The following is a 23,656-nucleotide window of genomic DNA, read 5'->3' on the forward strand; positions in this document are numbered from 1 at the left end:
TAAGAACAAATTCTTATTTACAATGACGGCCTGGGAACAGTGGGTTAACTGCCTTGTTCAGGGGCAGAACGACAGATTTTGTACCTTGTCAGCTCGGGATTTGAACTTGCAACCTTCCGGTTACTAGCCCAACGCTCTAACCACTAGGCTACCCTGCCGCCTCTACACTCTAACCACTAGGCTACCCTGCCACCTCTACACTTTAACCACTAGGCTACCCTGCCACCTCTACACTCTAACCACTAGGCTACCTGCCTCCTCTACACTCTAACCACTAGGCTACCCTGCCGCCTCTACACTCTAACCACTAGGCTACCCTGCCACCTCTACACTCTAACCACTAGGCTACCCTGCCACCTCTACACTCTAACCACTAGGCTACCCTGCCACCTCTACACTCTAACCACTAGGCTACCCTGCCACCTCTACACTCTAACCACTAGGCTACCCTGCCACCTCTACACTCTAACCACTAGGCTACCCTGCCACCTCTACACTCTAACCACTAGGCTACCCTGCCACCTCTACACTCTAACCACTGGGCTACCCTGCCTCCTCTACACTCTAACCACTAGGCTACCTGCCACCTCTACACTCTAACCACTAGGCTACCCTGCCACCTCTACACTCTAACCACTAGGCTACCCTGCCACCTCTACACTCTAACCACTAGGCTACCCTGCCACCTCTACACTCTAACCACTAGGCTACCCTGCCACCTCTACACTCTAACCACTAGGCTACCCTGCCACCTCTACACTCTAACCACTAGGCTACCCTGCCACCTCTACACTCTAACCACTAGGCTACCCTGCCACCTCTACACTCTAACCACTAGGCTACCCTGCCTCCTCTACACTCTAACCACTAGGCTACCTGCCACCTCTACACTCTAACCACTAGGCTACCCTGCCACCTCTACACTCTAACCACTAGGCTACCCTGCCGCCTCTACACTCTAACCACTAGGCTACCCTGCCACCTCTACACTCTAACCACTAGGCTACCCTGCCACCTCTACACTCTAACCACTAGGCTACCCTGCCGTGAGAGAAGAAGAATTCTTAATTGTAGCTAGATGATGCATGTCCCAAATGTATAGCGTATCAGCACACTGAGCACTTCCTGGTTTAATCGAGGTTAAAAAAAATACTGTATATCTGGGTTTTAACCACTTGGTTGTTGAATTTCTCTGTTGTAATAAAGTGAAAGTAAACATTTCTAATTTATTGGAATTAAAAAATATATATATATATATTTTTAAATTGTACCTTTATTTTACTAGGCAAGTCAGTTAAGAACAAATTCTTATTATTTTCAATTTTCAATGACGGCCTAGGAACAGTGGGTTAACTGCCTGTTCAGGGGCAGAACGACAGATTTGTACCTTGTCAGCTTGGGGATTCGAACTTGCAACCTTTCTGGTTACTAGTCCAACACTCTAACCACTAGGCTACCCTTGGAGTACGTCCCCAATACTTTCTTCTGAAGTGTACACTCGTTCGCTACTACTCCCCCAAAAATGTTTTTAAAAGCGTTGGGTTGGTGGAGGTCAAGCTAATGTGAGTTTCTACCCTATTTCTTATTCACAAGGCATTCGCACATCTGAGTGATCTTTGTTGACTGGTAACAGTTTAATAAAATGAGAGAGAAAAGAATGACTGGTAGTAAACACTGCTCTTTATTAAGTTTTACATATCGGGCCTCACGACTTTCCTCAGAGCTTTAACATGTTTCTTATTCCAGTCATTTCATTTGAAATCGGTGAAGGGAAGTGAACAAGTGCACACTTTAGGAGGCAGGAGAGAGAGAGAGAGTTGGGATGTAGCCTAGGTCAAAGTTCAGTGTGATGTGTAGCGTCGTTCCTACTGAAGAGTAGACACACTTTAGGAGGCAGGAGAGAGAGCGTTTGGGATGTAGCCTAGGTCAAAGTTCAGTGTGATGTGTAGCGTCGTTCCTACTGAAGAGTAGACCCTATGCCCCGGCTCAGAGAATATCTAATCTCTGGTTTCTTTCTTCTCTTCCTCTTGGGCTCTGTCCCTCTTCCTCCTCCTCTTCCTCTGGTCTGGCTTGATTTGGTATTCTACTAACCGGCTTCATCAGAAGGTAATCATCACATTCACAAATCATCATCATCGCAGTCATCATCACCCCTCATCGTCATACCCATATTTTAATCCCACCCTTGTTCACCCCTCATCCAGGGATGCAACCTTTTGGTTACTGTCCCAAAATTCCTGGGTTTTTCCCCAAGAAATCCTAGTTAGAATATTCCTGGAATCACTATGGAATAAGCAGGAAATCCAGGAATTCTCCCATCGGGATTTCTAGAAAACCGAGGGATTTTGGGGTAAAATGACCCTCCTTACCCCCTACCCTTTTCAACATCAAGCTAACTCCATCGCAGCCACATGTTCAGATAAAAGTTCATATGAGAGATCAGCTCCTTAAAACCAAATTGCTGTTGATGGTGAATACATCTACACTAATAATAATAATACCAAGTGTTTCTGCCAGGTATCCTCTTTTGATCTAGTTTCCTGAGTCCTTCAATCTATCTCCGTGTTGTCGTTTGTCTGTTTAACTATACAGGAATGTTTTGGGGGGAGATGTCATGACCACTGTAAGAGATGTGACCCCCAGAAACAATGTCATGTCTACGTCCCAAATTACATTCTATTCTTCTATATAGTGCACTCCCCCCCTGGTCAACAGTAGTTCCCTACATAGGGAATAGGGTGCGTCACATCCCTGTTTTTCCTATAATGTGATTATGTGATCGCAGGGAAGACCTTCCAGCTCTACTCACACAACCTGATTGGGCTGTTTGAGCAGCTGAAGAAGCCTGGCCTGGCCTCTCAGTTCCACACACACGCTTCCCAGACAAGATGTTACCAAGGTGACACACACACACACACACACTCCGCTTCCCAGACAAGATGTTACCAAGGTGACACACACACACTCCGCTTCCCAGACAAGATGTTACCAAGGTGACACACACACACACTGCTTCCCAGACAATATCTCACCCAAGTGAGAGACACAGGGTCTATTCTATTGTCCTCAACAGAGGCTGTGTTGACACTATATGGCTGTATATGACTGTGTCGTGTTCAGTAGGCATGAAACAGAGAGAAACGGGAAGATACAGTGTCTTTTGCGAAACTATTCATCCCTCTTGGCATTTTATCCTATTTTGTTGCCTAACAACCTGGAATTAAAATTGATTTTTTGAGGGGTTTGTATCATTTGATTTACACAACATGCCGACCACTTTGAAGATGCAAAATATGTTTTATTGTGAAATAAACAAGAAATAAGTATAACAAAAAACTCAACTTGAGCGTGCAAAACTATTCACCTCCCCCAAAGTCAATACTTTGTAGTGACACCTTTTGCAGAAATTACAGCTGCAAGTCTCTTGGGGTACGTCTCTATAAGCTTGGCACATCTATTCACTGGGATTTTTGCCCATTTTTCAAGGCAAAACTGCTCCAGCTCCTTCAAGTTGGATGGGTTCTGCTGGTGTACTGCAATCTTTTTAAGTCATACCGCAGATTCTCAATTGTATTGAGGTCTGGACTTTGACTAGGCCATTCTAAGACATTTAAATGTTTCCCCTTAAACCACTCGAGTGTTGCTTTAGCAGTATGCTTAGGGTCATTGTCCTGCTGGAAGGTGAACCTCCGTCCCAGTCTCAAATCTCTGGAAGACTGAAACAAGTTTCCTTCAAAAATGTCCCTGTATTTAGAGCCAATCATCATTCTTTCAATTCTGACCAGTTTCCCAGTCCCTGCTGATGGAAAACATCCCCACAGCATGATGCTGCCACCACCATGCTTCACTGTGGGGATGGTGTTCTCGGGGTGATGAGAGGTGTTGGGTTTGCGCCAGACATGGTGTTTTCCTTGATGGACAAAAAGCTCAATTTTAGTCTCATCTGACCAGAGAACCTTCTTCCATATGTTTGGGGAGTCTCCCACATGCCTTTTGGTGAACACCAAATGTGTTTGCTTATTTTCTTTCTTTTAGCAATGGCTTTTTTTGGACACTCTTCCGTAAAGCCCAACTTTGTGGAGTGGTACAGCTTTGTGGTCCTATGCGCAGACACTTCAGGGTTATCTTTGGTCTTTTGCAACAAAATGGGAAAAACGCCAAAGGAGCTGAATACTTTTGCAAGGCCCTGTACGATCTGAACTTGTCCAATAAGAAACTTCAATTTCAAAACATTTTGCTACGGTGCGGCCTGCAGGACCCAGGCCGTATGACTGTGTTGGTTCAGGCTGTATGACTGACTGTGTGTTGGTTCAGGCTGTATGATGGTTCAGGCTGTATGACTGACTGTGTTGGTTCAGGCTGTATGATGGTTCAGGCTGTATGACTGACTGTGTTGGTTCAGGCTGTATGACTGACTGTGTGTTGGTTCAGGCTGTATGACTGACTGTGTTGGTTCAGGCTGTATGACTGACTGTGTGTATTGGTTCAGGCTGTATGATGGTTCAGGCTGTATGACTGACTGTGTTGGTTCAGGCTGTATGACTGACTGTGTGTTGGTTCAGGCTGTATGACTGACTGTGTTGGTTCAGGCTGTATGACTGACTGTGTGTATTGGTTCAGGCTGTATGATGGTTCAGGCTGTATGACTGACTGTGTTGGTTCAGGCTGTATGACTGACTGTGTGTTGGTTCAGGCTGTATGACTGACTGTGTGTTGGTTCAGGCTGTATGACTGACTGTGTGTTGGTTCAGGCTGTATGACTGTGTTGGTTTAGGCTGTATGACTGTGTTGGTTCAGGCTATATGACTGACTGTGTGTTGGTTCAGGCTGTATGACTGACTGTGTGTTGGTTCAGGCTGTAGTACTGACTGTGTGTTGGGCCAGGCTGTATTGGTTCAGGCTGACAGTTTTCTCTCTGCAGGAGGTTTGCCTTGACAACGAAGATCCCTGACACAAAGGGCTGTCACAAGTGTTGCATTGGTGAGTTCCACATCCCCCATGGTCCTGGACAGAGCAAATATCAAGTCCTATGCTTTGACTTACCTCAACCTCCTCTCTCTTCCCCTGGGTGCCTCTCTCTTCCCCTGGGTGTCTCTCTCTTCCCCTGGGTATCTCTCTCTTCCCCTGGGTATCTCTCTCTTCCCCTGGGTATCTCTCTCTTCCCTGGGTATCTTCCTTTCCTGGGTATCTCTCTCTTCCCTGGGTATCTCTCTCTTTCCCCTGGGTATCTCTCTCTTCCCCTGGGTATCTCTCTCTCTTCCCTGGGTATCTCTCTCTTCCCTGGGTATCTCTCTCTTCCCTGGGTATCTCTCTCTCTTCCCTGGGTATCTCTCTCTCTTCCCCTGGGTATCTCTCTCTCTTCCCCTGGGTATCTCTCTCTCTTCCCCTGGGTTTCTCTCTCTCTTCCCCTGGGGTTCTCTCTCTCTTCCCCTGGGGTTCTCTCTCTCTTCCCCTGGGGTTCTCTCTCTCTTCCCCTGGGGTTCTCTCTCTCTTCCCCTGGGTATATCTCTCTCTTCCCCTGGGTATCTCTCTCTTCCCCTGGGTATCTCTCTCTTCCCCTGGGTATCTCTCTCTCTTCCCCTGGGTATCTCTCTCTCTTCCCCTGGGTTTCTCTCTCTCTTCCCCTGGGTTTCTCTCTCTCTTCCCCTGGGTTCTCTCTCTCTTCCCCTGGGTTTCTCTCCCTCTTCCCCTGGGTTTCTCTCTCTACCCCTGGGTATCTCTCTCTTCCCTGGGTATCTCTCTCTTCCCCCTGGGTATCTCTCTCTCTTCCCCTGGGTATCTCTCTCTCTTCCCCTTGGTATCTCTCTCTCTTCCCCTTGGTATCTCTCTCTCTTCCCCTGGGTATCTCTCTCTCTTCCCCTGGGTATCTCTCTCTCTTCCCCTGGGTATCTCTCTCTCTTCCCTGGGTATCTCTCTCTCTTCCCCTGGGTATCTCTCTCTCTTCCCTGGGTATCTCTCTCTCTTCCCTGGGTATCTCTCTCTCTTCCCCTGGGTATCTCTCTCTTCCCCTGGGTATCTCTCTCTCTTCCCCTGGGTATCTCTCTCTCTTCCCCTGGGTATCTCTCTCTCTTCCCCTGGGTTTCTCTCTCTCTTCCCCTGGGTTTCTCTCTCTCTTCCCCTGGGTATCTCTCTCTCTTCCCCTGGGTTTCTCTCTCTCTTCCCCTGGGTTTCTCTCCCTCTTCCCCTGGGTTTCTCTCTCTACCCCTGGGTATCTCTCTCTCTACCCCTGGGTATCTCTCTCTCTTTCCCTGGGTATCTCTCTCTCTTTCCCTGGGTATCTCTCTCTCTTCCCCTGGGTATCTCTCTCTCTTCCCCTTGGTATCTCTCTCTCTTCCCCTGGGTATATCTCTCTCTTCCCCTGGGTATATCTCTCTCTTCCCCTGAGTATCTCTCTCTCTTCCCCTGGGTATCTCTCTCTCTTCCCCTGGGTATCTCTCTCTCTTCCCCTGGGTATCTCTCTCTCTTCCCCTGGGTATCTCTCTCTCTTCCCCTGGGTATCTCTCTCTCTTCCCCTGGGTTTCTCTCTCTCTTCCCCTGGGTTTCTCTCTCTCTTCCCCTGGGTTTCTCTCCCTCTTCCCCTGGGTTTCTCTCCCTCTTCCCCTGGGTTTCTCTCTCTACCCCTGGGTTTCTCTCTCTACCCCTGGGTATCTCTCTACCCCTGGGTATCTCTCTCTCTTTCCCTGTGTATCTCTCTCTTTCCCTGGGTATCTCTCTCTCTTCCCCTGGGTATCTCTCTCTCTTCCCCTGGGTATCTCTCTCTCTTCCCCTGGGTATCTCTCTCTCTTCCCCTGGGTATCTCTCTCTCTTCCCCTGGGTATCTCTCTCTCTTCCCCTGGGTTTCTCTCTCTCTTCCCCTGGGTATCTCTCTCTCTTCCCCTGGGTATCTCTCCCTCTTCCCCTGGGTTTCTCTCCCTCTTCCCCTGGGTTTCTCTCCCTCTTCCCCTGGGTTTCTCTCTCTACCCCTGGGTATCTCTCTCTACCCCTGGGTATCTCTCTCTCTTTCCCTGGGTATCTCTCTCTTTCCCTGGGTATCTCCCTCTTCCCCTGGGTATCTCTCTCTCTTCCCCTGGGTATCTCTCTCTCTTCCCCTGGGTATCTCTCTCTCTTCCCCTGGGTTTCTCTCTCTCTTCCCCTGGGTTTCTCTCTCTCTTCCCCTGGGTTTCTCTCTCTCTTCCCCTCGCAGTGAGGAACCCCTATACGGGCCATAAGTACCTGTGTGGAGCGCTCCAGTTTGGGATAATCCTGCTACAGTGGTATGAGCCCATGCAGAGGTTCATGCTTATCAAGGTCAGTCCTTTATCTATACTGATCAAAAACACAAACGCAACATGTAAAGTTGTTGGTTTCATAAGCACACAAAAAGCGTATTTCTCTGAATCTCACTAATGTGTTTTACATCTCTGTTCGTGAGTATTTCTCCTTTGCCAAGAAAATCCATCCACCTGACAGGTGTGGCATGTCAAGACGCTGATTAAACAGCATGATCATTACACAGGTGCACCTTGTGCTGGGAACAATAAAAGGCCACTCTAAAATGTGCAGTTTTGTCACACAAGACCAAGCCACATATGTATCAAGTTTTGAGGGGGCGTGCAAATGGAATGTTAATTTCTCTACCTTAAACTGCCTCCAACGTCGTTTTAGGGAATTTGGCAGTACATTCTTCCGGCCTCACAACTATAGACCATGTGCAACTACGCCAGCCCAGGACCTCTATATCCGGCTTCTTTCCCTGTGGGATGGTCTGAGACCAGCCACCCGGACAGCTGATGAAACTGTGGGATGGTCTGAGACCAGCCACCCAGACAGCTGATGAAACTGTGGGATGGTCTGAGACCAGCCACCCAGACAGCTGATGAAACTGTGGGATGGTCTGAGACCAGCCACCCAGACAGCTGATGAAACTGTGGGATCGTCTGAGACCAGCCACCCGGACAGCTGATGAAACTGTGGGATCGTCTGAGACCAGCTACCTGGACAGCAGATGAAACTGTGTGTTTGCACAACCAAATAATCTCTGCATAAACTGTCAGGAACTGTCTCAGGGAAGCTCATCTGTGTGCTCGTCGTCCTCCCCAGGGTCTTGAGCCGACTGCAGTTCAGCGTTGTAACCGAATTCAGTGGGTAAATGCTCACCTCTGATGGCCACTGGCACGTTGGAGAAGTGTGGTCATCACGGACGAATCCCGGTTTCAGCTGAACCGGGCAGATGGCAGACAGTGTGTGTGGAGTTGTTTATGCGAGAGGTTTGCTGACGTCAACGTTGTGAATAGAGTGTCCCATGGTGGAGGTGGGGTTATGGTATAGGCAGATATACGCTACAGGCAATGAACATAATTGCATTTTATCGATGGCAATTTGAATGCACAGAGATACCGTGACGGGATCCTGAGGCCCATTGTCGTGCCATTCATCCACCACCATCACCTCATGTTTCAGCATGATAATGCAAGGCCCCAATGTCGCAAAGATCTGTACACAATTCCTGGAAGCAGAAAATGTCCAGGTTCTTCCATGGCCTGCATACTCACCAGACACGTCACCCATTGAGCATGTTTGGGATGCTGTGGAACGGTGTGTACAACAGCGTGTTCCAGTTTCCACCAATATCCAGAAACTTCACACAGCCATTAAAGAGGACTGGGACAACATTCTATAGGCCACAATCAACAGCCTGATCAACTCTGTGTGAAGGAGATGTGTCGCGCTGCATGAGACAAATGGTGGTCACACCAGATACTGACCTTTTTCTAAAGGTATCTGTGACCAACAAGATGCATATCTGTATTCCCAGTCATATGAAATCCATAGATTAGGGCCTAATTAATCCATTTCAATTGACTATTTCGTTATATGACATGTAAAATCTTACATTTTTTCGATGTTACGTTTATATTTTTGTTCAGTGTTCGTTTGTCCCACTGGGTACCAAAGGTTCTGTTAGATGGACTGTGAGGATTAGCACGACAAATCGATAATATATATATATATATCATATAGATTTTTCTTTAATGTTATATTTTCTACATCCAACAGCATGAATCGTTTACTTGTTTTAAAACAGACATTTCTCTGGACCTGTTTTTTGTGATAATGGACCATTGTGATGCAAGGCACCTTTCAAACAGACAAAGAATCATGTCATGCTTTAGTACGACCCACTTTACTTCCTCAGCATTACTTCCAGAGCCTCATCACTCTCCTCTCCCTCTCGTCACTCCCTCTCGTCACTCCCTCTCGTCACTCCCTCTCGTCACTCCCTCTCGTCACTCCCTCTCGTCACTCCCTCTCTCCCTCTCGTCACTCCCTCTCGTCACTCCCTCTCCTCACTCTCTCTCCTCACTCTCTCTTCCCTCATCTCTCTCTCTTCCCTCATCTCTCTCTTACCTCATCTCTCTCTCTTCCCTCATCTCTCTCTTCCCTCATCTCTCTCTCTTCCCTCATCTCTCTCTCTTCCCTCATCTCTCTCTCTTCCCTCATCTCTCTCTTCCCTCATCTCTCTCTCTTCCCTCATCTCTCTCTCTCTTCCCTCTCTCTCTCCTCATCTCTCCCTCTCATCCCTCTCCCCACTCTCCCTCATCTCTCTCTCATCCCTCTCCTCCCTCTCCTCACTCTCCCTCATCTCTTTCTCATCCCTCTCCTCACTCTCTCTCCTCTCTCATCCCTCTCCTCACTCTCCCTCCTTGCTTTCTCTCTCCGATCTCTCTCTCTCTTCTCTCTCTCTCCTTGCTCTCTCCCTCTCCTCTCTGGTGTTCTGTCCCTCAGCACTTTGACTTCCCCTTACCCAGCCCTCTGAAGGTGTTTGAGATGTTGGTGGTTCCAGAGCAGGAATACCCCATGGTGTGTATAGCTGTCAGCCAGGCCACGGAGCCAGGCCAGGTGGTTCGCTTTGAGACCATCAACCTCAACTCCTGCTCTTCCTGGTTCACTGAGATGGGATCAAGTAAGGAATTCACACACACAGTAGCACTACATTCACATCTATAGGCTACATTGAGTTATTTTCTTCATTCGTATGGCGTTAGTGCGTATAGCCTATGCTTTAGGGCTTAACTGTACGCTCGCCCAATGCACGCCAATTGTCAAATGCTTTTAGGAAAACGTTAAGGTGATCCACTGGGGCAAAAATGACAACGTTGGGAGTTTCATTCAAGAGAAAAGCTGCGTATAATGTAAAGTTGAAAATAAAGAGAAAGGAGGCAGGGCCTGAACAGTTTGTTTGGGAGAGAGAAGTTGTAAAAGAGAAAGGAGGCGGGGCCAGAACTGTTTGGGAGAGAGAAGTTGAAAAGAGAAAGGAGGCGGGGTCAGAACTGTTTGGGAGAGAGATGTTGAAAAGAGAAAGGAGGCGGGGTCAGAACTTTTTGGGAGAGAGACGTTGAAAAGAGAAAGGAGGCGGGGTCAGAACTTTTTGGGAGAGAGACGTTGAAAAGAGAAAGGAGGCGGGGTCAGAACTGTTTGGGAGAGAGAAGTTGAAAAGAGAAAGGAGGCGGGGCCAGAACTGTTTGGGAGAGAGAAGTTGAAAAGAGAAAGGAGGCGGGGCCAGAACTGTTTGGGAGAGAGACGTTGAAAAGAGAAAGGAGGCGGGGCCAGAACTTTTTGGGAGAGAGACGTTGTAAAAGAGGACACTAGCAGTGTCGACTGTGTGTTATGACGCGATGATTGTGAGGCGCTCTACGAATTCTTCAGTCGCAAACAAGACGGGGATTTTTCAAAATGCAACGTCAAGGGAACTGTAGGCTACTGTTTGAGATGGGGTTTAAACGGAATAGTATCCCGACTGAAATATGGACACTGACTTGTCTGTCTGTAACATCTCACGCAGCCTTAATATTAACTCCTGCTGAATTAAGCATTTCATGTTTTATTTATTTATTTTATTTTACCTTTATTTAACCAGGCAAGTCAGTTAAGAACAAATTCTTATTTTCAATGACTGCCTGGGAACAGTGGTTTAACTGCCTGTTCAGGGGCAGAACGACAGATTTGTACCTTGTCAGCTCGGGGATTTGAACTTGCAACCTTCCAGTTATTAGTCCAACACTCTAACCACTAGGCTACCCTGCCACCTCTACACTCTAACCACTAGGCTACCCTGCTGCCTCTACACTCTAACCACTAGGCTACCCTGCCACCTCTACACTCTAACCACTAGGCTACCCTGCCGCCTCTACACTCTAACCACTAGGCTACCCTGCCTGTCTACACTCTAACCACTAGGCTACCCTGCCGCCTCTACACTCTAACCACTAGGCTACCCTACCGCCTCTACACTCTAACCACTAGGCTACCCTGCCGCCCCTACACTCTAACCACTAGGCTACCTACCACCTCTACACTCTAACCACTAGGCTACCCTGCCGCCCCTACACTCTAACCACTAGGTTACTCTGCCTCCTCTACACTCTAACCACTAGGCTACCTGCCACCTCTACACTCTAACCACTAGGCTACCCTGCCACCTCTACACTCTAACCACTAGGCTACCTGCCACCTCTACACTCTAACCACTAGGCTACCTGCCTCCCTCTACACTCTAACCACTAGGCTACCCTGCCACCTCTACACTCTAACCACTAGGCTACCTGCCACCTCTACACTCTAACCACTAGGCTACCCTGCCACCTCTACACTCTAACCACTAGGCTACCCTGCCACCTCTACACTCTAACCACTAGGCTACCTGCCACCTCTACACTCTAACCACTAGGCTACCCTGCCACCTCTACAATCTAACCACTAGGCTACCCTGCCACCTCTACACTCTAACCACTAGGCTACCCTGCCACCTCTACACTCTAACCACTAGGCTGCCCTGCCACCTCTACAATCTAACCACTAGGCTACCTGCCGCCCCGGCAGTGTAGTGAAATGATCCATCAAATGTTTGTTTTTACTCTGGAACAGGAGAGGAGAAATGTGATTTAATTTCTTTTAGCATCTTGACAGAATGAATCTGTAGTTAGTTAGGGACCGTTTTTGTATGATGCTATCTTTATCAGCATTATACAAGCTGATTTGTACAATTTCATCCACATAAAATATGCATCCAGCCAAACTGAAATCTTATCAAAAGCATGTTGGTTTGTTTTAACAGCTTTTAATTTCCTTATACCTGGGCAAATTTACGTCATTTGGGGGAAAAAAATGCTTTTTTTTGTTGTTGTTTTTTTGCACTTTCTCCCCGGTCCCTAAATGTCTTTGCTGCTTGAGAGAAGCAGAGATGAAAGAGGAAACAAACTTCACCAATGTGGACGATATTGAAGCATTCCTTCTATTGATTTATGATGTTATAAGCAGAAACATAGGCCTATCTAGAAAAGGCTTGTCAAACAATCATTCAACCATCTGACTGGATGGCGTATTTTCTATATTTGTGGGTTAGGGACGGGTGAGGGCCTCAGGTTTTCACTGTCATATAGTCAGGGGGCTTTTCACTGTCGTATAGTCAGGGGGCTTTTCACCGTCATATAGTCAGGGGGCTTTTCACCATCATATAGTCAGGGGCTTTCCACCGTCATATAGTCAGGGGGCTTTCCACCGTCATATAGTCAGGGGGCTTTTCACCGTCGTATAGTCAGGGGGCTTTTCACCATCATATAGTCAGGGGGCTTTCCACCGTCATATAGTCAGGGGGCTTTCCACCGTCGTATAGTCAGGGGGCTTTTCACCGTCGTATAGTCAGGGGGCTTTCCACCGTCGTATAGTCAGGGGGCTTTCCACCGTCGTATAGTCAGGGGGCTTTACACCGTCATATAGTTAGGGGGCTTTTCCCCGTCATATAGTCAGGGGGCTTTTCACCGTTTATATAGTCAGGGGCTTTTCACCGTCATATAGTCAGGGGCTTTGGGGGCTTTCCACCGTTTTCGTATAGTCAGGGGCTTTCCACCGTCATATAGTCAGGGGCTTTCCACAGGGGCTTTCCACCGTCATATAGTCAGGGGCTTCTCACCGTCATATAGTCAGGGGCTTTCCACCGTCGTATAGTCAGGGGCTTTCCACCGTCATATAGTCAGGGCTTTCCACTGTTTATATAGTCAGAGGGCTTTCCACTGTTTATATAGTCAGGGGCTTTCCACCGTCATATAGTCAGGGGCTTTTCCCCGTCATATAGTCAGGGGCTTTTCACCGTCATATAGTCAGGGGGCTTCTCACCGTCATATAGTCAGGGGCTTTTCACCGTTTATATAGTCAGGGGCTTTTCACCGTTTATATAGTCAGGGGCTTTTCACCGTTTATATAGTCAGGGGGCTTTCCACCGTCATATAGTCAGGGGCTTTTCACCGTTTATATAGTCAGGGGCTTTCCACCGTCATATAGTCAGGGGCTTTCCACCGTCATATAGTCAGGGGCTTTCCACCGTCATATAGTCAGGGGGCTTTTCACCGTCATATAGTTAGGGGCTTTCCACCGTCATATAGTCAGGGGGCTTTTCACCGTCATATAGTCAGGGGCTTTCCACCGTCATATAGTCAGGGGCTTTCCACCATCATATAGTCAGGGGCTTTTCACCGTCATATAGTCAGGGGCTTTCCACCGTCATATAGTCAGGGGCTTTCCACCGTCATATAGTCAGGGGCTTTCCACCGTCATATAGTCAGGGGGCTTTTCACCGTCATATAGTCACGGGGCTTTTCACCGTCATATAGTCAGGGGGCTTTCCACCGTCATATAGTCAGGGGGCTTTCCACCGTCATATAGTCAGGGGGCTTTTCACCGTCATATAGTTAGGGGGCTTTTCACCGTCATATAGTCAGGGGGCTTTTCCCCGTCATATAGTCAGGGGGCTTTTCCCCGTCGTATAGTGAAAAAACATCTTACCCGCACATCACCACAACCCTGATCCTGGAGAGCCACAGGTCCTGCAGGTGTTGTCCCCAACGAGGCACCACACCTGACCAACTGAGCTAATTGATCAGGTCAGACATTGATTCAATTCAACACACCTGGTCTTCAAGGTCAGTAAAATCAAGAACTGCGGCACTCCAGGACCAGCCTACCCCTGCTCTACACAGAGAAACAATCAACCTCAACTAGGGCTGTGGTCGTCATGACTTCAACATATTGCTATTGACACTCAGAACTGTGGTCGTCATGACATTTTGTCAGCCGGTGATTGTCAAGCAAATAACTGCCGGCCGGTCTCACGGTGATCGACCGTTAATTAACGTTCCTGGCTCATCTCCAGCCACTGGCTTCCTACAGTTTAAAAAAGTATAATAAATCCATGTAATATAGTCTATCCTACCAGCCACTGATGCAGACCTTTGGAACATCACCATCACAGTTTAAAAAGTACATAAATCTCCATGTAATATAGTCTACACCATCACAATGAATCCATTATTTATTTTAGACAGGTCTAAAGAAACATGATAATGTGAAAATGTAGTCTTATTTCAGAAGGACCAGAATATCATACTCCTGAGTTATCCTTATGTTAGGTCCTGATCTGACGATGCTAAATGACTGTAGGCTACACCAGCCTAAACCTATCCATGTTAACATTGAACCGGGTGAATGGAATACGAACAACAAGTCATCCAATATGCTCATTAAGGAAATAATCGTCCTCCCTCTCTAAAAGGCACCGACCCGTCACTGGTATTTGCATATTGAAACAAACCGTTTCTATTGGATGCCAGAAGGGATATCTCCACGGTGACCGCTCTATTTGTCTCTCCCCTAGCTGGTCGAGCAGTGGACGCCATCCATGTGACCCAGCTGGAGAGGGACACGTTGCTAGTGTGCCTGGACAGTAAGTATGACCTCTGAACCCATAGAAATGATGACCTCTTGACCTGCACTCAAGATTTTTATTTTATTTTTACCTTTATTTAACCAGGCAAGTCAGTTAAGAACAAATTCTTATTTTCAATGACGACCTAGGAACAGGAACTGCATTGTTCAGGGGCAGAACGACAGATTTGTACTTTGTCGGCTTGGGGGAACTTTGAACTTGCACCTCTGCACTCTAACCACTTCCCTGGTTACTAGTCCACCTCTACGCTCTAACCACTAGGCTACCCTGCCGCCTCTACACTCTAACCACTAGGCTACCCTGCCCCTCTACACTCTAACCACTAGGCTACCCTGCCCCCTCTACACTCTAACCATTATTAGGCTACCCTGCCGCCTCTACACTCTAACCACTAGGCTACCCTGCCACCTCTACACTCTAACCACTAGGCTACCCTGCCACCTCTACACTCTAACCACTAGGCTACCCTGCCTCCTCTACCACTCTAACCACTAGGCTACCCTGCCGCCCCTGTCCCCAAAATGTGTTCCAAATGGCACCCCTATTCCCTGTGCAGTGCACTACTTTTGACCAGAGACCATAACCACTAGTTTTCTGGTCACCGGCTACCCTGGGCTCCTGGTTTAAACCTCTACGCTCTAACCACTAGGCTGCCTACCACCTCTACACTCTAACCACTAGGCCCCTGCCACCTCCCCCCAGTCTTAAAATGTGTTCTGTTGTCCTGCCAGAGACTGCCCTCTGAGAAAAGTTTCCTGCACTGCCCTCACTGCTCATGTACAGTATATCACAAAAGTGAGTACACCCCTAATTTTTGTAAATATTTGTCTTTTCAAATGACAACACTGAAGAAATCCCAAGTAGTGAGTGTACAGCATATAACAGTGTAAATTTGCTGTCCCCTCAAAATAACAACACACAGCCATTAATGGCTAAACCTTGTAGCAAAAAGTGTCATTTCTTCAGTGTTGTCACATGAAAAGATATACTCAAATATTTACAAAAATGTCATTTCTTCAGTGTTGTACTGAAAAGATATACTCAGTTTTGTGATATACTGTGAATGTCTGCTTTTATTCAACCCACTATTCTAAAGGATTCTCTTCCTCTTCTAGAAAAGCTCAAGATCGTTAACCTCCAGGGAAGACTGAAGTCCAACAAGAAGCTAGCCTCGGAGCTCAGCTTTGACTTCACCATTGGATCCGTTGGTAAGATGTGCTCTCTTATTCACCTTCTACTGTACATCCATTGTAATAACGTGTATAGGAAGTGTTATAACGTGTACAGGAAGTGTTATGACTTGTACAGGAAGTGTTGTAACGTGTATAGGAAGTGTTATGACGTGTACAGGAAGTGTTATGACGTGTACAGGAAGTGTTTTAATGTGTACAGGAAGTGTTTTAATGTGTACAGGAAGTGTTATACCGTGTACAGGAAGTGTTATACCGTGTACAGGAAGTGTTATACCGTGTACAGGAAGTGTTATGACGTGTACGGGAAGTGTTATGACGTGTACAGGAAGTGTTATGACGTGTACAGGAAGTGTTATGACGTGTACAGGAAGTGTTATAAGGTGTACAGGAAGTATTATGACGTTCCCCAACTGGTTTTATTTGGGCCCCCAACTTTATTTTTTGTGTGTAGAATTTTCAATGTTGGACATAGAAGACCTGTAAAAACACCCGGAAATCAGCTCCAAGTTATTTTAAATTAAGAAATCTGTTCCCGGCTATTCACGTATAATAGAGAGACACGTGATTAGGGTCGGAAACTTTCCTGGAAATTTTCCATTAGAAGTTGAGCCTGGGAATGTTGCTTAAATTCATCAAAAAGTTAGCTTGTAAAGGTCAACTTTTTTTGTGGGACACACATAAGGCAATTCTAGGTCTTGTGGCATATTTTGGTTAAACTTCCCCAATTCAATGGAATTCCAACCCTCTGCATCAACAGTGCATTCTTGCGGAATCATCTGGCCAAGTGCATAAAGTTCCCTCAGCCCTCACAACAAGCAACCTCTGATTTAAGTTCCTCTACTTCTAATCGAGGTGAAAATGATGAATCAGACACCTTATCGATAGCAAAAGCTCATGGTCTAGAAAAAACTCAAGTTTTTTTCTCTCAATGGAGGAATGTAGTCCGAGAAATGCTGATGAAGGTCTTGCTCGAGCTGTGTATGCAACTGGTTCACCTCTGACGCTCACAGGCAATGTCTATTGGAAGAGATTTCTGAATGTTCTTTTCCCAGCATACACCCCTCCAACCAGACATGCTTTATCTACTCATTTGCTGGATGCAGAGTTCAAGTGAAGGTCAAGCAAATCATAGAGAAAGCAGACTGTATTTGCAATCATCTCCGATGGGTGGTCGAATGTTTGTGGGCCAGGAATAATTAACTACATCATCTCCACCCTTCAACCAGTATTCTACAAGAGCACAGACACAAGGGACAACAGACACACTGGTCTCTACATTGCAGATGAGCTGAAGGCAGTCATCAATGACCTTGGACCACAGAAGGTATTTGCACTGGTGACAGACAATGCTGCGAACATGAAGGCTGCTTGGTGTAAAGTGGGAGGAGTCCTACCCTCACACCCATTGGCTGCGCTGCTCATGTGTTGAAGCTGCTCCACAAGGACATAATGGCACTGAAAACAATGGATACCCTCTACAAGAGAGCCAAGGAAATAGTTAGGTATGTGAAGGGTCATCAAGTTATAGCAGCAATCTACCTCACCAAGCAAAGTGAGAAGAATAAGAGGACCATATTGAAGCTGCCCAGCAACACTTGTTGGGGTGGTGTTGTCATCATTTTTGACAGTCTCCTGGAGGGGAGACTATATCCACAGTAAAAACAAGTCCCATATCGACGTAACCTGAAAGGCCGTTCAACAAGGAAGAAACCACTGCTCCAAAACAGTCATACAAAAAGCCAGACCACGGTTTGCAACTGCACATGGGGACAAAGATGGTACTTTTTGTAGAAATGTCCTCTGGTCTGATAAAACAAAAATAGAACTGTTTGGCCATAATGACCGTCGTTATGTTTGGACGAAAAGGTGGGAGGCTTGCAAGCCAAATGGGTCTTCCAAATGGACAATGACCCCAAGCATACTTCCAAAGTTGGCTTAAGGACAAATGGCTTAAGGACAAAAATGTCAAGGTATTGGAGTGGCCATCACAAAGCTCTAACCTCAATCCCATAGAAAATTTGTGGACAGAACTGAAAAAGCAAGGAGGCCTACAAACCTGACTCCGTTACACCAGCTCTGTCAGGAGGAATGGGCCAAAATTCACCCAACTTATTGTCGGAAGCTTGTGGAAGACTACCCGAAACGTTTGACCAAAGTTAAACAATTTAAAGGCAACGCTACCAAATACTAATTGAGTGTATGTAAACTTCTGACACACTGGGAATATGAGGAAAGAAATAAAAGCTCAACTAAATCATTCTCTCATCTATTATTCTGACATTTCACATTCTTAAAATAAAGTGGTTTCTAACTGACCTAAGACAGGGAATTTTTACTCTGATTAAATGTCAGGAATTGTGAAAAACTGAGTTTAAATGTATTTGGCTAAGGTGTTTGTAAATTTCCGACTTCAACTGTACGTTGAAAACGTTTTAGGAGATGCGATGGATCATTCAATTTTCCCTTTTGTTTTCAGTTGTTCAGTGAAGAGTCAACTCATTTCATTAAAGTTCACTTCGTAACTAAATTGTTTTTTGAACATTTCTATTGGAAGGTTTTAATCATTTCCAAATATGTCTACTTATGATAAGGTAAAAGGTTTATGTTTCTATTGGAAGGTTTTAATAATTTCCAAATATGTCTACTTATGATAAGGTAAAAGGTTTATGTTTCTATTGGAAGGTTTTAATCATTTCCAAATATGTCTACTTATGATAAGGTAAAAGGTTTATGTTTCTATTGGAAGGTTTTAATCATTTCCAAATATGTCTACTTATGATAAGGTAAAAGGTTTATGTTTCTATTGGAAGGTTTTAATCATTTCCAAATATGTCTACTTATGATAAGGTAAAAGGTTTATGTTTCTATTGGAAGGTTTTAATCATTTCCAAATATGTCTACTTATGATAAGGTAAAAGGTTTATGTTTCTATTGGAAGGTTTTAATCATTTCCAAATATGTCTACTTATGATAAGGTAAAAGGTTTATGTTTCTATTGGAAGGTTTTAATCATTTCCAAATATGTCTACTTATGATAAGGTAAAAGGTTTATGTTTCTATTGGAAGGTTTTAATCATTTCCAAATATGTCTACTTATGATAAGGTAAAAAATATGTTTATGTTTCTATTGGAAGGTTTTAATCATTTCCAAATATGTCTACTTATGATAAGGTAAAAGGTTTATGTTTCTATTGGAAGGTTTTAATCATTTCCAAATATGTCTACTTATGATAAGGTAAAAGGTTTATGTTTCTATTGGAAGGTTTTAATCATTTTCCAAATATGTCTACTTATGATAAGGTAAAAGGTTTATGTTTCTATTGGAAGGTTTTAATCATTTCCAAATATGTCTACTTATGATAAGGTAAAAGGTTTATGTTTCTATTGGAAGGTTTTAATCATTTCCAAATATGTCTACTTATGATAAGGTAAAAGGTTTATGTTTCTATTGGAAGGTTTTAATCATTTCCAAATATGTCTACTTATGATAAGGTAAAAGGTTTATGTTTCTATTGGAAGGTTTTAATCATTTCCAAATATGTCTACTTATGATAAGGTAAAAGGTTTATGTTTCTATTGGAAGGTTTTAATCATTTCCAAATATGTCTACTTATGATAAGGTAAAAGGTTTATGTTTCTATTGGAAGGTTTTAATCATTTCCAAATATGTCTACTTATGATAAGGTAAAAGGTTTATGTTTCTATTGGAAGGTTTTAATCATTTCCAAATATGTCTACTTATGATAAGGTAAAAGGTTTATGTTTCTATTGGAAGGTTTTAATCATTTCCAAATATGTCTACTTATGATAAGGTAAAAGGTTTATGTTTCTATTGGAAGGTTTTAATCATTTCCAAATATGTCTACTTATGATAAGGTAAAAGGTTTATGTTTCTATTGGAAGGTTTTAATCATTTCCAAATATGTCTACTTATGATAAGGTAAAAGGTTTATGTTTCTATTGGAAGGTTTTAATCATTTCCAAATATGTCTACTTATGATAAGGTAAAAGGTTTATGTTTCTATTGGAAGGTTTTAATCATTTCCAAATATGTCTACTTATGATAAGGTAAAAGGTTTATGTTTCTATTGGAAGGTTTTAATCATTTCCAAATATGTCTACTTATGATAAGGTAAAAGGTTTATGTTTCTATTGGAAGGTTTTAATCATTTCCAAATATGTCTACTTATGATAAGGTAAAAGGTTTATGTTTCTATTGGAAGGTTTTAATCATTTCCAAATATGTCTACTTATGATAAGGTAAAAGGTTTATGTTTCTATTGGAAGGTTTTAATCATTTCCAAATATGTCTACTTATGATAAGGTAAAAGGTTTATGTTTCTATTGGAAGGTTTTAATCATTTCCAAATATGTCTACTTATGATAAGGTAAAAGGTTTATGTTTCTATTGGAAGGTTTTAATCATTTCCAAATATGTCTACTTATGATAAGGTAAAAGGTTTATGTTTCTATTGGAAGGTTTTAATCATTTCCAAATATGTCTACTTATGATAAGGTAAAAGGTTTATGTTTCTATTGGAAGGTTTTAATCATTTCCAAATATGTCTACTTATGATAAGGTAAAAGGTTTATGTTTCTATTGGAAGGTTTTAATCATTTCCAAATATGTCTACTTATGATAAGGTAAAAGGTTTATGTTTCTATTGGAAGGTTTTAATCATTTCCAAATATGTCTACTTATGATAAGGTAAAAGGTTTATGTTTCTATTGGAAGGTTTTAATCATTTCCAAATATGTCTACTTATGATAAGGTAAAAGGTTTATGTTTCTATTGGAAGGTTTTAATCATTTCCAAATATGTCTACTTATGATAAGGTAAAAGGTTTATGTTTCTATTGGAAGGTTTTAATCATTTCCAAATATGGTCTACTTAAGGTAAAATGTTTATGTTTCTATTGGAAGGTTTTAATCATTTCCAAATATGTCTACTTATGATAAGGTAAAAGGTTTATGTTTCTATTGGAAGGTTTTAATCATTTCCAAATATGTCTACTTATGATAAGGTAAAAGGTTTATGTTTCTATTGGAAGGTTTTAATCATTTCCAAATATGTCTACTTATGATAAGGTAAAAGGTTTATGTTTCTATTGGAAGGTTTTAATCATTTCCAAATATGTCTACTTATGATAAGGTAAAAGGTTTATGTTTCTATTGGAAGGTTTTAATCATTTCCAAATATGTCTACTTATGATAAGGTAAAAGGTTTATGTTTCTATTGGAAGGTTTTAATCATTTCCAAATATGTCTACTTATGAGAAGGTAAAAGGTTTATGTTTCTATTGGAAGGTTTTAATCATTTCCAAATATGTCTACTTATGATAAGGTAAAAGGTTTATGTTTCTGTCTCCATTTAAATGGTATTAATATTCATTTGCATATATTCCCGTTAATTCCCATATATTTCCGTTAATTCCCACGGAAAGTTTCCTCCTCTGAATAGTCCCCAAAATGTTTGGGTTTCTTGCGGTCAATTTTCTGTCTACAAATTAAATAATTATGTAATTAATTAATTATGTAATTAATTGTAATTATGTTCCGACCCCTTGACCATCCGTTCCAGAAGAAATTGACCCACGGCTGAATCAATTTGATGTTCCCTGGTGTATAGTAACAGAGTTATAATATGCATAGTAAGTGTTATAGCATATGTATAGTAACTGTGTAATAATGTATATGATATCTGCTTTATTAAGGAAAGGTTTACTTGTGGTTGTTTTACTACCTAGTTGAAAACACTGACTGATACTCTTGATAAGAGTGTCTGCTAAATGATCAAAATATAATGTAAATGAAAAGACCAATGCTGATATCCTTCCTGTCTGACGTCCCTCTACCCTCCTCTCCTCCTGCTCCAGTGTGCCTTCAGGACAGTGTTCTGGCCTTCTGGAAGCACGGCATGCAGGGAAAGAGCTTCAAATCCAACGAGGTAGTTATTACCGTAGTAACACAACCATTCAGTCACTTCGTTAACTATATACAACCAGACTCTAAATATTTTTTTTTTTGTATTTTTGCGTTGTCATTTCAGAAAATGTCCATAATATACAGCCGTGGTGGAAAAAGTACCCAAATCTCATACTTGAGTAAAAGTAAATATACCTTAATAGAAAATGACTCAAGTAAAAGTCACCCAGTAAAATCCTACTTGAGTAAAAGTCTAAGTATTTGGTTTTAAATATACATAATTATCAAAAGTAATTGGAATTGATCAAATGTACTAAAAGTTCAAATTCCTTATGTTAAACAAACCAGACGCCTTCATTTTTTAAATTATTATTTATTGACGGAGCGCAGGGCCACACTCCAACACTCGGATATCATTTACAAACGAAGCATTTGTGTTTCATGAGTCCACCAGATCAGAGGCAGTAGGGAGGACCAGGGATGTTCTCTGTTTCGTGAGTCCTCCAGATCAGAGGCAGTAGGGATGACCAGGGATGTTCTCTGTTTAGTGAGTCCTCCAGATCAGAGGCAGTAGGGATGACCAGGGATGTTCTCTGTTTAGTGAGTCCTCCAGATCAGAGGCAGTAGGGATGACCAGGGATGTTCTCTGTTTAGTGAGTCCACCAGATCAGAGGCAGTAGGGATGACCAGGGATGTTCTCTGTTTAGTGAGTCCTCCAGATCAGAGGCAGTAGGGATGACCAGGGATGTTCTCTGTTTAGTGAGTCCTCCAGATCAGAGGCAGTAGGGATGACCAGGGATGTTCTCTGTTTAGTGAGTCCTCCAGATCAGAGGCAGTAGGGATGACCAGGGATGTTCTCTGTTTAGTGAGTCCTCCAGATCAGAGGCAGTAGGGATGACCAGGGATGTTCTCTGTTTAGTGAGTCCTCCAGATCAGAGGCAGTAGGGATGACCAGGGATGTTCTCTGTTTAGTGAGTCCTCCAGATTAGAGGCAGTAGGGATGACCAGGGATGTTCTCTGTTTAGTGAGTCCTCCAGATCAGAGGCAGTAGGGATGAGCAGGGATGTTCTCTGTTTAGTGAGTCCTCCAGATCAGAGGCAGTAGAGACGACCAGGGATGTTCTCTTGATAAGTGACTAAATTGGACCATTTTACTGTCAAAATGTAACGAGTACTTTTGACTGTCAGGGAAAATGTATGGAGTAAAAAGTACATTATTTTCTTTAGGAATGTAGTGAAGTAAAAGTTGTCAAAAATATAAATTGTAAAGTACAGATATCCCCCCCAAAAAACGACTTAAGTACTTTACACCACTGATATACAGCACCAGTCAAAAGTTTGGACACATCTACTCATTCCAGGGTTTTTCATTATTTTTACTATTTTCTACATTGTAGAATAATAGTGAAGACATCAAATCACTGAAATAACACCAATGGAATCATGTAGTCACCATAAAAAGTGTTAAACAAATCAAAATATATTTGAGATTCTTCAACGTAGACACCCTTTGCCTTGATCACAACTTTGGTCTGCAGTGGTGACGGTGTGGGTCTACTGGGGTGACGGTGTGGGTCTACTGGGGTGACGGTGTGGGTCTACTGGGGTGACGGTGTGGGTCTACTGTGGTGACGGTGTGGGTCTACTGTGGTGACGGTTTGGGTCTACTGGGGTGTGGGTCTACTGGGGTGACGGTGTGGGTCTACTGGGGTGACGGTGTGGGTCTACTGTGGTGACGGTGTGGGTCTACTGTGGTGACAGTTTGTGGTGACGGTGTGGGT

General features: G+C 43.8%; 1 pseudogene; it reads left to right on the forward strand.

Moving 5' to 3' along the window:
- LOC124046990 overlaps positions 1 to 23,656 on the forward strand; it is a 142,414-nt pseudogene that overhangs the window by 112,865 nt on the left and 5,893 nt on the right.

Source organism: Oncorhynchus gorbuscha, linkage group LG10 (assembly GCF_021184085.1).
Source record: "Oncorhynchus gorbuscha isolate QuinsamMale2020 ecotype Even-year linkage group LG10, OgorEven_v1.0, whole genome shotgun sequence".
Classification (NCBI taxonomy): Eukaryota; Metazoa; Chordata; class Actinopteri; order Salmoniformes; family Salmonidae; genus Oncorhynchus; species Oncorhynchus gorbuscha.